Genomic DNA, 13,112 nt, shown 5'->3' on the forward strand with positions numbered 1-13,112 from the left:
AAATCCAGGAGTCGGAGTCGCAACTGTGGCTTACCGACTCCACAGCCCTGGTTCTTTCCAAACAATTTTCCCCCTGTAGGTCATGGCAACTAAATGAATCCTTTCTAGATAACACTACAATTAAGTCACGTATTAATAAGGCCATTTTAACGTACTGTGGTGTGACGCGTGGTTAATGGGAGGTATATGTCACGTGGATGGATGCAACCCGGAGTATTTTGTTAGTGTATATGAGCACTAGTTTGGCATTTAGAGCACTGGGTCCGGGTTGCAGGTAGCTATGAAAGATGGGAAGGTCTGGCTACCCATATTGCCTCACCTCTGGGTGAGGGTGTTGACCTGTACCCCGTTTTCCAATTCCTTCAGGACCTGCAGGTGTCAGGACCAGTGGTGAGGTCATGACGATGTGATCAGCCCATGTGATCCATATCTCACCTATGGGTGTGATTACAGGGCTATGTAATTGAGGTGTTTAGCACATGTGAGAGTGTGTTTTGGGAGTCTGGCTGTGTGCACAGTCTTCCATGTGTCCAGGCGGGCCATTACAGAGTGGTCTGTGTTCTAAGGAAGGAGAAGCCCTTCTGTGGCTGCAGATAGAGCTCTGCTATGGACATTGCCCTGGCCTGTGTGTGCACAGGACCTGAGGGAACCAAGCCCAGCTAAGGACTGTTTTGTGTTTCATAAAGACTGTTTGCCTTTCTGTTCTGGATTTGATGGTTTGTGAAGCCAATAAACTCACAAGGACGTTAAAGAGAATATGCCTCCTGCTTCCTCCTACGCAGCTGAGTGAGTACAAACGTTACAGTACTTTGAACTTAATGTATAGGATGTCTCACGTTCAACAATATGGGAGTCTCACAAGGCCGCAATTCGAGGTGAATTCATCTCTATCACTTCCCACTTAAATAAAGCAAAAAAACAGGAACTAGACACTCTACATCAAATAATAAACTTAGAATCCCAACATAAAAAAATCGCTAATGTCACAAACACTTTCTAGAGCTCACAGCCAAAAGACAAAAGCTGAAAGACCTCCTCAGGGTACAATCTGCTAAATTCTACGCAACATGGAGAAATCGTATCTTTCTCCATGGCGATAAGGCCTCCCAATTATCCAAGTCATTAATTAAGAGACAGACACGTACCTTTTATCCACGCCATTAAAATAAAAACTGGTTCCAGAACCCAGAATTACTCCCAGATAGAAGCAGAGTTTCTGCAATACTACAAAAATCTCTATCATCTACTGTACGTCCAAACAAAACGGAACACAAAAAAAACTCAAAGTCAAGACATCAGAACCTTTCTAAAAAACTAAATCTCCCCAAATTAACTGATCCCCCAACAGCAACAACTCACTAAACCATTCTCTCTCGCGGGGCTCCAGTCTGCCCTGTCGAGCTGTCCAAAAAGGAAGGCCCCTGGGCCGGATGGGCTTACAGCTTATTACTACAAATCCTTTCCTACAGCACTACTTCCCCACCTCAATACAGTTGTGGCCAAAAGTATTGACACCCCTGCAATTCTGTCAGATAATACTCAGTTTCTTCCTGAAAATGATTGCAAACACAAATTCTTTGGTATTATTATCTTCATTTAATTTGTCTTAAATGAAAAAACACAAAAAGAATTGTCCTAAAGCCAAATTGGATATAATTACTGTCAAGGGAGTTTCAGTCTTCCAATTAGAAATCATCCAGACCTGAATAAGTAACATGCTTCTTTATTGGACATGCCGGCATGGAGAGAGAATGACAGCCACACTAGGTGTGGGCCGTCCTCTGTCTAACTCAATACATATTCTTAAGAGTTTAAATAGCAAAACCGAAAGTGTGTAGAAACATATTGCGTTTGCAGAAATGGCACATACAATTTGCTTAGCTGTTAGCTATTCTTATTTGCTCTACCAGAGTAGTCACGCAAAATAAGGAAAGCCAGCTAACGTTCACAAAAAGTAACACCCAAAGGTAACACCCATATATTACATCAGCTGAAAAGAGTGACTAGGGATAATAATGGCAGAATCATGTAAGGTATATACTGTGTATATACACACACACACATATATGCATATATATATATACACTCACTGGCCACTTTATTAGGTACACCATGCTAGTAACGGATTGGACCCCCTTTTGCCTTCAGAACTGCCTCAATTCTTCGTGGCAGAGATTCAACAAGGTGCTGGAAGCATTCCTCAGAGATTTTGGACCATATTGACATGATGGCATCACACAGTTGGCGCAGATTTGTCGGCTGCACATCCCTGATGCGAATCTCCCGTTCCACCACATCCCAAAGATGCTCTATTGGATTGAGATCTGGTGACTGAGGAGGCCATTTGAGTACAGTGAACTCATTGTCATGTTCAAGAAACCAATCTGAGATGATTCGAGCTTTATGACATGGCGCATTATCCTGCTGAAAGTAGCCATCAGATGTTGGGTACATTGTGGTCATAAAGGGATGGACATGGTCAGCAACAATACTCAGGTAGGCTGTGGCGTTGCAACGATGCTCAATTGGTACCAAGGGGCCCAAAGAGTGCCAAGAAAAAATTCCCCACACCATGACACCACCACCACCAGCCTGAACCGTTGATACAAGGCAGGATGGATCCATGCTTTCATGTTGTTTACGCCAAATTCTGACCCTACCATCCGAATGTCGCAGCAGAAATCGAGACTCATCAGACCAGGCAACGTTTTTCCAATCTTCTACTGTCCAATTTCGATGAGCTTGTGCAAATTGTAGCCTCAGTTTCCTGTCCTAAGCTGAGAGGAGTGGTACCCAGTGTGGTCTTCTGCTGCTGTAGCCCATCTGCCTCAAAGTTCGACGCACTGTGCGTTCAGAGATGCTCTTCTGCCTACCTTGGTTGTAACGGGTGGCAATTTGAGTCACTGTTGCCTTTCTATCAGCTCGAACCAGTCTGCCCATTCTCCTCTGACCTCTGGCATCAACAAGGCATTTCCGGCCACAGAACTGCCGCTCACTGGATTTTTTTTCTTTTTCGGACCATTCTCTGTAAACCCTAGAGATGGTTGTGCGTGAAAATCCCAGTAGATCAGCAGTTTCTGAAATACTCAGACCAGCCCTTCTGGCACCAACAATCATGCCACGTTCAAAGGCACTCAAATCACCTTTCTTCCCCATACTGATGCTCGGTTTGAACTGCAGGAGATTGTCTTGACCATGTCTACATGCCTAAATGCACTGAGTTGCCGCCATGTGATTGGCTGATTAGAAATTAAGTCTTAACACACAGTTGGACAGGTGTACCTAATAAAGTGGCCAGTGAGTGTATATATATATATACACACATGCACATAAAAGAAAGAACTTTATTACAATTATTATAACATTCCCTCATCTTGTAATAAAATCATCTATCTGTACACATTGGGGACAGATTTCTTTTTGTCAGATTTCACAGAAGATCTTCATATAATCTAGAAGGGGAATAATATGTTCAGTATATTTATCATTAAGTCCCAAAATGTTCATTCTTTCGTTGGATTCCAAGGTCTCCATTCCTTGATGCATAGGTTTTGTTATGGCAGAGTCAATCAGTCTTTGAACAAGTCCTCTAATGCATAGAATAGCACAGCATCCACAAACAATCAGCACTCCGGCCACGATGGTAAGCGATGTCAACGCAGAAGTGAATAATCCGGACCATTTCCCAAACCATCCTTCAGTCCAGGAAGTGAATATGTAGTCATATCCAGAGTTCTCTGCTAATTCATTAGACAGGGCAGTCAGTCCATCAAGAGCTTTGGAGATACTCCCATCAGGATCTGTATCAGGGATAAAGGGTGCAACATAAAATCCACACATTTTATATACACCTCCCTTTTCTGCTAAGAACTTGTCTAATGCCATCCCATTCTACCAAGCCATGAGAGGAGTTGGTCCTAATTGCTCAGCTGTCCCTTTAACTACATCTCTGGTATAATTAACAAATCTCTGTTGGTAATAGTATAAGTAATTTATCCAATCTACATTCATTTTTATAATCACCCACCAAATTATGGATTCCCACCCGGCTGCTACCTGGATCCTAGCCTTGTACTCGTTGGTCACTCCCCTGGGAACTCCAATGTCAACTCTGTAGCTACTAGAATGGAAGGATCCTTGTGGAGTTTCACACTTCTGTCTCTTCCATTACGTACCTTTGGCCATATCCCTGTTGACAACAGGTGGAACAGCATGATTGGCTGGACCACCGCACAATCCCCTTGGGAACCATGTGATAGTCTGGCTCTTATCCTTTTATCACCGCATAACCACCATACATCCGCTCTCAGGGTAGTGTGGTCTGACCATATGGCTGAGTACTTGGCCCTGTGGGAGACAAAGATCCATTCTCTACAAGAGTCCCTTGGAATTCTCCGAAGTCGTGCCCATGCCCTGGAAGACTAAAACAAGTATAGTTACCAGGATTAGCAATCACCTGTGGTGGGATATCCGGTTTCTCAAGTGGACGATATAAAAATAACATTTTACATTTTCCATTCATTTTCTGAGCAGACATAAGTTTTACTATACAACTTAATTTTTTTTAAACCTTTTTGCAATGTATTTAAGCCATTCTAACCATTCTTCTCTTCTCCTCACAACCTCTCTCTAGAGCTAGTTTATCTTCATAAGTTAGACAATCTAACTATGAACCCTATGGACTCGGTAATGGTTCTCTCTGGCATACCTTCCTTGGGTCTATGTATGCTATTATTCTGAACTTCTATGTAGAAACATCCTGTTGTGTCTGATCCTGATATATCAGCTCCTATAACCTTTGATCCCTCATCTTAGGGTTTTTTAAAAGTTTTCAGTAGCTGATTACAATTATTCTTATTTGTGTAAGGGGATCTCCTTTTTCCTAATGGAGAATCAGGCTTTAAATCTATGTAGCCATAAGGCTAATACCTATAGTTTCGGGCTACAATTGTCCATGCTGCTTTACTCCAGTCACACACATTCGATCCCCTCTGCTATTAGAGCTCATAACACAAACAAACTTCTCAGACTCTGCTAGTTTCACAGCTTGTTCCCCATCTCTGTATCATTTATACAATAGACAGAAATCCACTAACATGGCAGCCTCCTGCCCAATTTCAAAAGTAGGATTTAAAATCTTAAATCCGATACCATTCTACCACCCTGGACTTTCCTCTCCTGCTGGGTTTATTACCCTCCAATCTCCCATCACCATGATCACTAAGAATATACCTGTGACTAACCCTGATGTACACATCCTAGATCTGACCGTCTTGTCCGGGTAGGGGGATGAATGGGAGACTTCACCAGTTTGAGACATGCTTTCCCTTGTGGAAAACCTCCCTTTGTAGCTGGACTTTGACAAGCAAGTCAGATCCTACTCTGTCCCTACCTGTCTGACAAGTTTACAGTATGAGAGATGGATCCAAGAATCTTGACCGCAGTAGAAGTCCACAGGACTTGGTAAGGACCTTCCCACTTAGAATGGTGCTGGTGTTTCTTCTTTATCACCTTCACAAGGACCCAGTCTGCAGGTTCCACGATCTCAGGTTTTGTTAGTGAGTTTCCTGGAACAAAACTACGAGTAGAAACTTCTTTGTGAGTTAATATCTTAGCCATATATTCTGCTAATGTGCAATCAGCTTCCTCATCTATCCTTTTAAAGGATTTTAGCTGAGGTAACAGAAAAGATCTCCCGAATATGACTTCAAAGGCTGTCAGCACTACCGATGTCCTTGTGACATACATATTTAGTACAACCACTAGGAGACAGTACAAGCAATCTTTCCTGTTTCCTGCATGGTCTTTGTCAACCTATTTTTCAAGATCCCACTGTGTCTTTCAACCAGTCCGGCTGACTGAGGATGACAGGCACAGCTGTTTCCCAACTCAATTGACAATGTTTTAGGTAATAATAACATTACTTAGTTTACTATATATTTTCTGGAACCCCAAATCTGGGTATGACTTCCTTTAGAAGGGCCTTCGGTACCATTAATGCACCAGGGTGGACAGCTTCAATCCACCCGCTGAAAGCATCCATAATAACAAGGCCGGACTTTTTCCCTCACACTTGTTCAATAAAATCCATACAAATGTGTTGGAATAAGTATTCAGGGTGAGGACATTGTCCTCTTTGGTCTCAGGTTCCCTTAGGAATTATTTTTGCACAAGTAATGCAGATTAAATGAAAATTTTTAATAGTAAACCCATCATAAATACGTAAGATATGACCTCTACCATCCCTCCTGTTGAGACATAGCTTATGCCATGGCTCAATACTGTGACATATCTTAGGAGGTTACTGGGCAGTTTATACATATAGGTCATCTTTAAAAATAACCCAATTGGTTACCAAATTTTTTTTTCTTTTTTTTTAAGTACCAATAGCATGTCATCCACATATAAGAGCATCTGGCTCCCTTCTGGTGACTCACATTGAGCTAGGTTAGCCGATTTTACCTGGAAAACAATAGTAGGTGATTCACAGTACCCTTGTGGGATTCTGGTGAATGTATACCTGCTCCCCTTATATGTGAATACAAACCAAGCCTGGCTATCTGCATGTACCAGGATGCTAAAGAAGACATTACTGAGATCACTGTAAAGACCTTATGTTCCGGCCTCCAGTCATTCAGCAGAGTATGGGGGTCTGGCACTGTGGGGGCTCTTGTTATCACAGCCTCGTTTACAGATGGGGGCGCCCTCCCTACTGGAAACAAGGCTGTGTTACAAGGTGAGCTGGTCAGGGTATAATCACCTTTTTTATCAATCCCACATCTGCAGGTCATGAGGACCACAAAGATGCTGGGTATGTGGTCAATTCTTCCTCTAATTCTAGGAAAGGATCAGCATTTCTCATTCGTTCCCCCGCCTCGCTGCAGGTGGACACTGGGTTTAGAAATGGTGTTCCACTTTAGTACTTGTAAACATGCCTGCAGTCTGGCATTGTAAAATGAGCCATCGCCCAAATCCTCCCATTGTTACTTTCCTTACACTCTTCAACAAAATCAAGGAATTTCCATGTTCTACCTTTACATCTGGAGGGGGAAATATGTGGCACAGTACCTCTAAAAAGCAAAAACAACAATTTAATTTGTCCTGACAGATTACAACTGACGGCACAGTTCCCTTTATAATTCCAGTATATGGTGTGCAAAGAACAATCTAGAGCATGAATATTCTCATATTTTACATCAGGACCCCTGAAATGCCTGTAGTACATGGTGCAGTGTAGTTCTTCAGGTGTGTGAACATCTACATGTGTATACCTTTATCTATTGCTTCCTTGATGAAGGACTCAGTAATAAAGGATGGTCCTGCAGTTATTAGATCTAGACTGTAATAATATCTGGATTCTCCATACCCGTGGAGCACCATTGTCTCAGCCATGGATTTCACCTATAGTCCGGCAGCAGTAGGAATTATTCCCAGGCTCAGCACTTGCATCATATCCCTCCCACACAGTTGATAATATAATTTGTGTAACTGCACTTTTACCTGTGCCGAGGGCCCGGTGTCTCCACAGGCGTAGACAATGGTTCTCTGTGTCTTACCACCTGCTCCTTTTACCACTATGCAGGCAGCAGACAGCCCAATAGTTGGTATCTGTTCTGGATGTTCTAAGGTTCTAGTGCTCCTGAGTCAACAAGAAAAGTGACCTCATGGCTTCCCACAAGGAGAGTTACTTCTGGAAATACAGTGTTTTATAAATGTATTTCTGCTTTAGCCAAATTAAATATTTCCTCTCATTACACCTTTCTTGTATCAAATTTTCACATTTTATGAAACTAAGTTTATCATCAAATGCAACCCATCTGTCAAAAGACACATTCAGGGTCTCCTAAGGCAGTGGTCCCCAACCTTTTTTGCACCAGGGACCGGTTTCAAGCAAGACCATTCTTCCATGGCCCGGCAGGGCGGGGATGGAGGTGTGGCAGGGGCGGGGCTTTGGTCATAAGGGGGCGGGGCTATGGACACGGTTGTAGTGTAGCAGTGCATACTTATAATTAAATAACATTTATAATGTGACTCAACTCACCATAGGTTTTGAATAAGTGCTCCATCACCCCCTTCTCCCCATCATTGCCTTCACCCCATCACTCCCTTCTCCCCATCACTCCCCTCTCCCCATCACTCCCCTCTCCCCATCACTCCCTTCTCCCCATCATTGCCTTCTCCCCATCATTGCCTTCACCCCATCACTCCCTTCTCCCCATCATTGCCTTCTCCCCATCACTCCCTTCTCCCCATCATTGCCTTCACCCCATCACTCCCTTCTCCCCATCACTGCCATCTCTCCATCATTGCCTTCACCCCATCACTGCCGTCTCTCCATCATGGCCTTCAACCCATCACTCCCCTCTCCCCATCACTGACGTCTCCATCATTGCCTTCACCCCATCACTCCCTTCACCCCATCACTGACGTCTCTCCATCATTGCCTTCACCCCATCACTCCCTTCACCCCATCACTGACGTCTCTCCATCATTGCCTTCACCCCATCACTGCCGTCTCTCATCATGGCCTTCAACCCATCACTCCCCTCTCCCCATCACTGCCATCTCTCCATCATTGCCTTCACCCCATCACTGCTGTCTCCCCATCATTGCCTTCACCCCATCACTCCCTTCTCCCCATCACTCCCTTCTCCCCATCATTGCCTTCACCCCATCACTCCCCTCTCCCCATCATTGCCTTCACCCCATCACTGCTGTCTCTCCATCACTCCCCTCATGGCCTTCTCCTCATGTCCCCATCTCCTCCAGGGCCAGGCTACACAAACACAGACCAACACACACACACACACACACATTATACGTTCACACACACCACCTCTCTCTCACCTGCCGGCCGCCCGCGCTTCCTCGCTCTGACACAGCAGCGGCCGCGCTCCTCTCTGTGTCAGTCAGAGACAGGAAGCGCGGGCGGCGGGCAGGAAGCTGGACGGGTCCTTGCAGCTCCGCTCCTGCTATTCCCTCATGCAGGCAGCGGAGCTGCTTGGATCGCTCCCTGGCCGCCGCTAAGAACTGCTGCTCGCCGCCCCAGCCCCCGCTACGCCACTGACCGCCCCTGGCTCCCCTTGTGTCCGCGGACCGGCAAGGGCACTGCAGCGGCCCGGTGTTGGGCCGCGGACCGGCGGTTGGGGACCCCTGTCCTAAGGCCCTTTTACATTTAGCGATGCACCAGCGATCCAACCAGCGATCCGACCCGGTCAGGATCGCTGGTGCATCGCTAAATGATCGCTAGTGAGCTTTCATACAGAAAGATCTCACAGCGATGCAGCAGCGACGCAGCGCACGATACTTACCATTCACACGCAGCGATCCAGACGTCCTCCCGCCCGCCTCCACGCGTCGCTGGACGTCACAGCAGGAAGTCTCAGCAGGAAGCGCCCGACGAGAAATGGAGCCGGACATTCTCGCGCGATCAGCGATGGACAGCAGGGGAGCCGGTCGTTGGTAAGTATCACACATAGCGATATCGCTAGCAATATCGCTATAACGTCACAAAACCGGTGACGTTTTAGCGATATTGCTAGCGATATTGCTTAGTGTAAAACCCCCTCTAGTGGCCCCTTCTTATCTCAAAACCACAACCACATTCCACAACACATCTCATGTTAACAGCTTATCTCCCACCTCAGGACTGTTTGCTCTGGGTGGTGCCTTCTCCTTGTTTGTCAAGACTAAAAAGACATTGACAGGGATATACAATGTTTACTCTCTATTTGTTATAATATATAACAGGCCTATAAGTTACCAATAAGGACACATTGCACATTTGATCTGAAGACTGTTCTCTCTGGATACCTAATGAGAAAGGACCATATCCAGTTTCATTCCAGGGATACCTTCTCGGTACAATCTTAATAACTTTCCAGCCATCAGGTGAAATGATCAATAACAATCCTGCCTTACAAAGAGGACAAGATCTTAAAATATATATCTATATGGCATAAAGTCCCATAATGATGTTACATAAAATTCTTTAGGTACTGTCACACTTAGCGATGTACCAGCGATCCCGACCAGCGATATGACGCGGTCAGGATCGCTGGTGCATCGCTAAGTGGTCGCTAGTGAGCTGCCACACAGGCAAATCTCACCAGCGACATCGCTGGGGACGGGGGTCGCTACTTACCTGTCACACTAGGCGATCCTGCGTCCTCCCGCCCGCCTCCACGCTCGTCTCTCCGCAGGAAGCGACCGACGAGAAACGGTCCTGAACGTTCTCGCGCGATCAGCGATAACCAGCGGGGGGGAGCCGGTCGTATGCAAGTATCAGACACAGCGATATTGCTAGCAATATCGCTATAACGTCACTAGTTATAGCGATATCTCTTAGTGTGACATGCCCTTTAAACACAAAAAGACAAACAAGATGAGGACTATACACAATATAAACCCTGGAGCACAATGGATTTCTACCCACTTTTAAGAAGTTTGACAAATATCAGTGAAATTCATATGTCAACAAGAAGATAAAAAACCAATAGCAACAATTCAATTACTGCTACTAATATCCAGGATCTAAATAATCCTCACTGATTACACTATGTCCTAGGTATTTACCAGCTTGTATCTCTATATCTTGCCATCTCCGTCCAATGAAGACCTGTAAGGGCGTAGTATGACAACACAGTGACAAACGTGAACGGTCCCCAAGGAATGGGGTCACGATGATAAATGTGGTCACTGATCTGAACGAGATAAATATGCTCACAGGGACTTCTGACCAGTGTAACAGTACAAACACACAACGTACAACAATCTTCACAGTTAGGGATTGGACAGACACACGTACACATAGACATGTATTATCAGACAAGAACATATAAGACAGGAGAGTAAAGTTCCCTCGTACTCCTATTCCTGAAGTGCTGAGATAAAGTCCAATGACACCGCCTCTTTATATACAGAGACGTTCCCGTTCTTAATATCAGGTATTCAGAGCACCACAGGCGCAGACTCTCCTCAGTGAAACGAGGAGGGTTCAGTCACTCTGTTTTATTAAAAGAAAAACATATAACAAAACAACATAGAATAATCTCTATGGGGATCAGGTGACATGTACCTAGGTGATTTTTCTCCAGTCCACAGATGACTGTTGACCACGCCTACTGGACTCCCTAATTTACATTCACTCAAGATAATATTCAAGGAGTCTCATGTGTAACATAAAACATATTTATGGCGTTTTAGTTCTATGTAATTTTAAAAGACAGACAAAACAGCACACATAACAGAAAACAACATTCAACAAAGTACAGAAGACAAAACAGAATACCGGCAAAAATTCATCTTATACCGGATTCCTTAACCCCTTAATAGCCCTTTTTTTTTTTTTTTAAACAGCACCCCCTGACATATTGAAAACTTCTGTCAGTTGGTTTATTAACCCTTCAGGTGATTTTCAGGAATTATTGCAAGGTAGTATAGCAGGATACAGCAAGTTGTCAGCTGTCGTGGACAGCCAACAGCTGCTGGATCGTCACCTGTGTGGGGATGATATTCTCTTATATCTCAGGTCAGTAAAAAGACATATTGGCTGTCATTAAGGGGTTAATCTAATGAGAATCTCCCTCGATTCTCCCATCTAGATCAATTTAACGTGCACACGGAGTTTTTTATTCCACAGTAGCCTTCTCACACTGGCTTTGTACCCATTCAAAAAATAAAAAAATAAAGATTGTTCTTTTAAGATATTCCTCTGAATAACAATAAACAACAAACCCCAAATCTATGGAGCTTCGCAACTTACAGGAGTTCTTAATTGCATGTAAACCTCCAACATACAGGAGCCTCTCACTAACCCCAATTGGAAAAGTCTACCAGTTCCCTATTCAATTCCTAAAATAACATTCATCCCATTCACAAATAAAAATAATAAAAAAAATAAAGATTACTATTATTCTTCGGAATATTTTACAAGAACAACAAACCCCATTCCTATGGAGCTTAGCAATTTACAGGAGTTCTTATAACTCCAATTGCATGTAAACTTCCAATTTGCAGGAGCCTCTCACAAACCCCAATTGGAAAAGTCTACAATCACAGTTCCCATTCAATTCCAAGAATAACATTCATACTGGATTAACAAGGTTACCGAATATAATGAAAATTATTAAATGTTCTTACCTATACAGACGATTCCCATAGATCCTTAGACTATACGAAATCCGTCACTTTCCCTCAGACCGGGATAACTGATTAATGCCCCTGGTGACGCCTAATGTCAAGGCGGAGGACTTACTTAAGGAGTCCCAGACTCCCCCGTGCACGGTTTACAGTACTCACCGGTGAGGGAAAGGTGTTGGATTCCCGGCCAATGCACCAAAATGTCAAGGGAGTTTCAGTCTTCCAATTAGAAATCGTCCAGACCTAAATAAGTAAGATGCTTCTTTATTGGACATGCCGGTATGGAGAGAAAATGACAGCCACACTAGGTGTGGGCCGTCCTCTGTCTAACTCAATACATATTCTTAAGAGTTTAAATAGCAAAACCGAAAGTGTGTAGAACCATATTGCGTTTGCAGAAATGGCACATACAATTTGCTTAGCTGTTAGCTATTCTTATCTGCTCTACCAGAGTAGTCACCCAAGATAAGGAAAGCCAGCTAACATTCACAAAAAGTAACACCCAAAGGTAACACCCATATATTACATCAGCTGAAAAGAGTGACTAGGGATAATAATGGCAGAATCATGTACGGTATATACTGTGTATATACACACACACATACACATATGTATATAGATACATACATATACCTGTACACATACACATAAAAGAAAGAACTTTATTACAATTATTATAACATTTACACACCAAACATAAAAAAGAGGGTGGACAAAAGTATTGGCACTGTTCGAAAAATCATGTGATGCTTCTCTAATTTGTGTAATTAACAGCACCTGTAACTTACCTGTGGCACCTAACAGGTGTTGGCAATAACTAAATCACACTTGCAGCCAGTTGACATGGATTAAAGTTGACTCAACCTCTGTCCTGTGTCCTTGTGTGTACCACATTGAGCATGGAGAAAAGAAAGAAGACCAAAGAACTGTTTGAGGACTTGAGAAACCAAATTGTGAGGAAGCATTAGCAA

The 13,112-nt window shown here is 43.8% G+C and overlaps 1 long non-coding RNA gene across 1 annotated transcript; it reads right to left on the minus strand.

Moving 5' to 3' along the window:
• Positions 1 to 1,573: 1,573 nt before the first annotated feature.
• On the minus strand, positions 1,574 to 8,025 carry LOC141054212 (uncharacterized). Its single transcript, XR_012221379.1, has 2 exons — positions 4,176 to 8,025; positions 1,574 to 3,800 (listed from the first exon to the last, which is right to left on the minus strand). It is a non-coding gene; the product is annotated as an uncharacterized lncRNA (long non-coding RNA).
• Positions 8,026 to 13,112: the final 5,087 nt, after the last annotated feature.

This window comes from Dendrobates tinctorius, unplaced genomic scaffold, assembly GCF_039654945.1.
Source record: "Dendrobates tinctorius isolate UK_male_01 unplaced genomic scaffold, ASM3965494v1 ptg000177l, whole genome shotgun sequence".
Classification (NCBI taxonomy): Eukaryota; Metazoa; Chordata; class Amphibia; order Anura; family Dendrobatidae; genus Dendrobates; species Dendrobates tinctorius.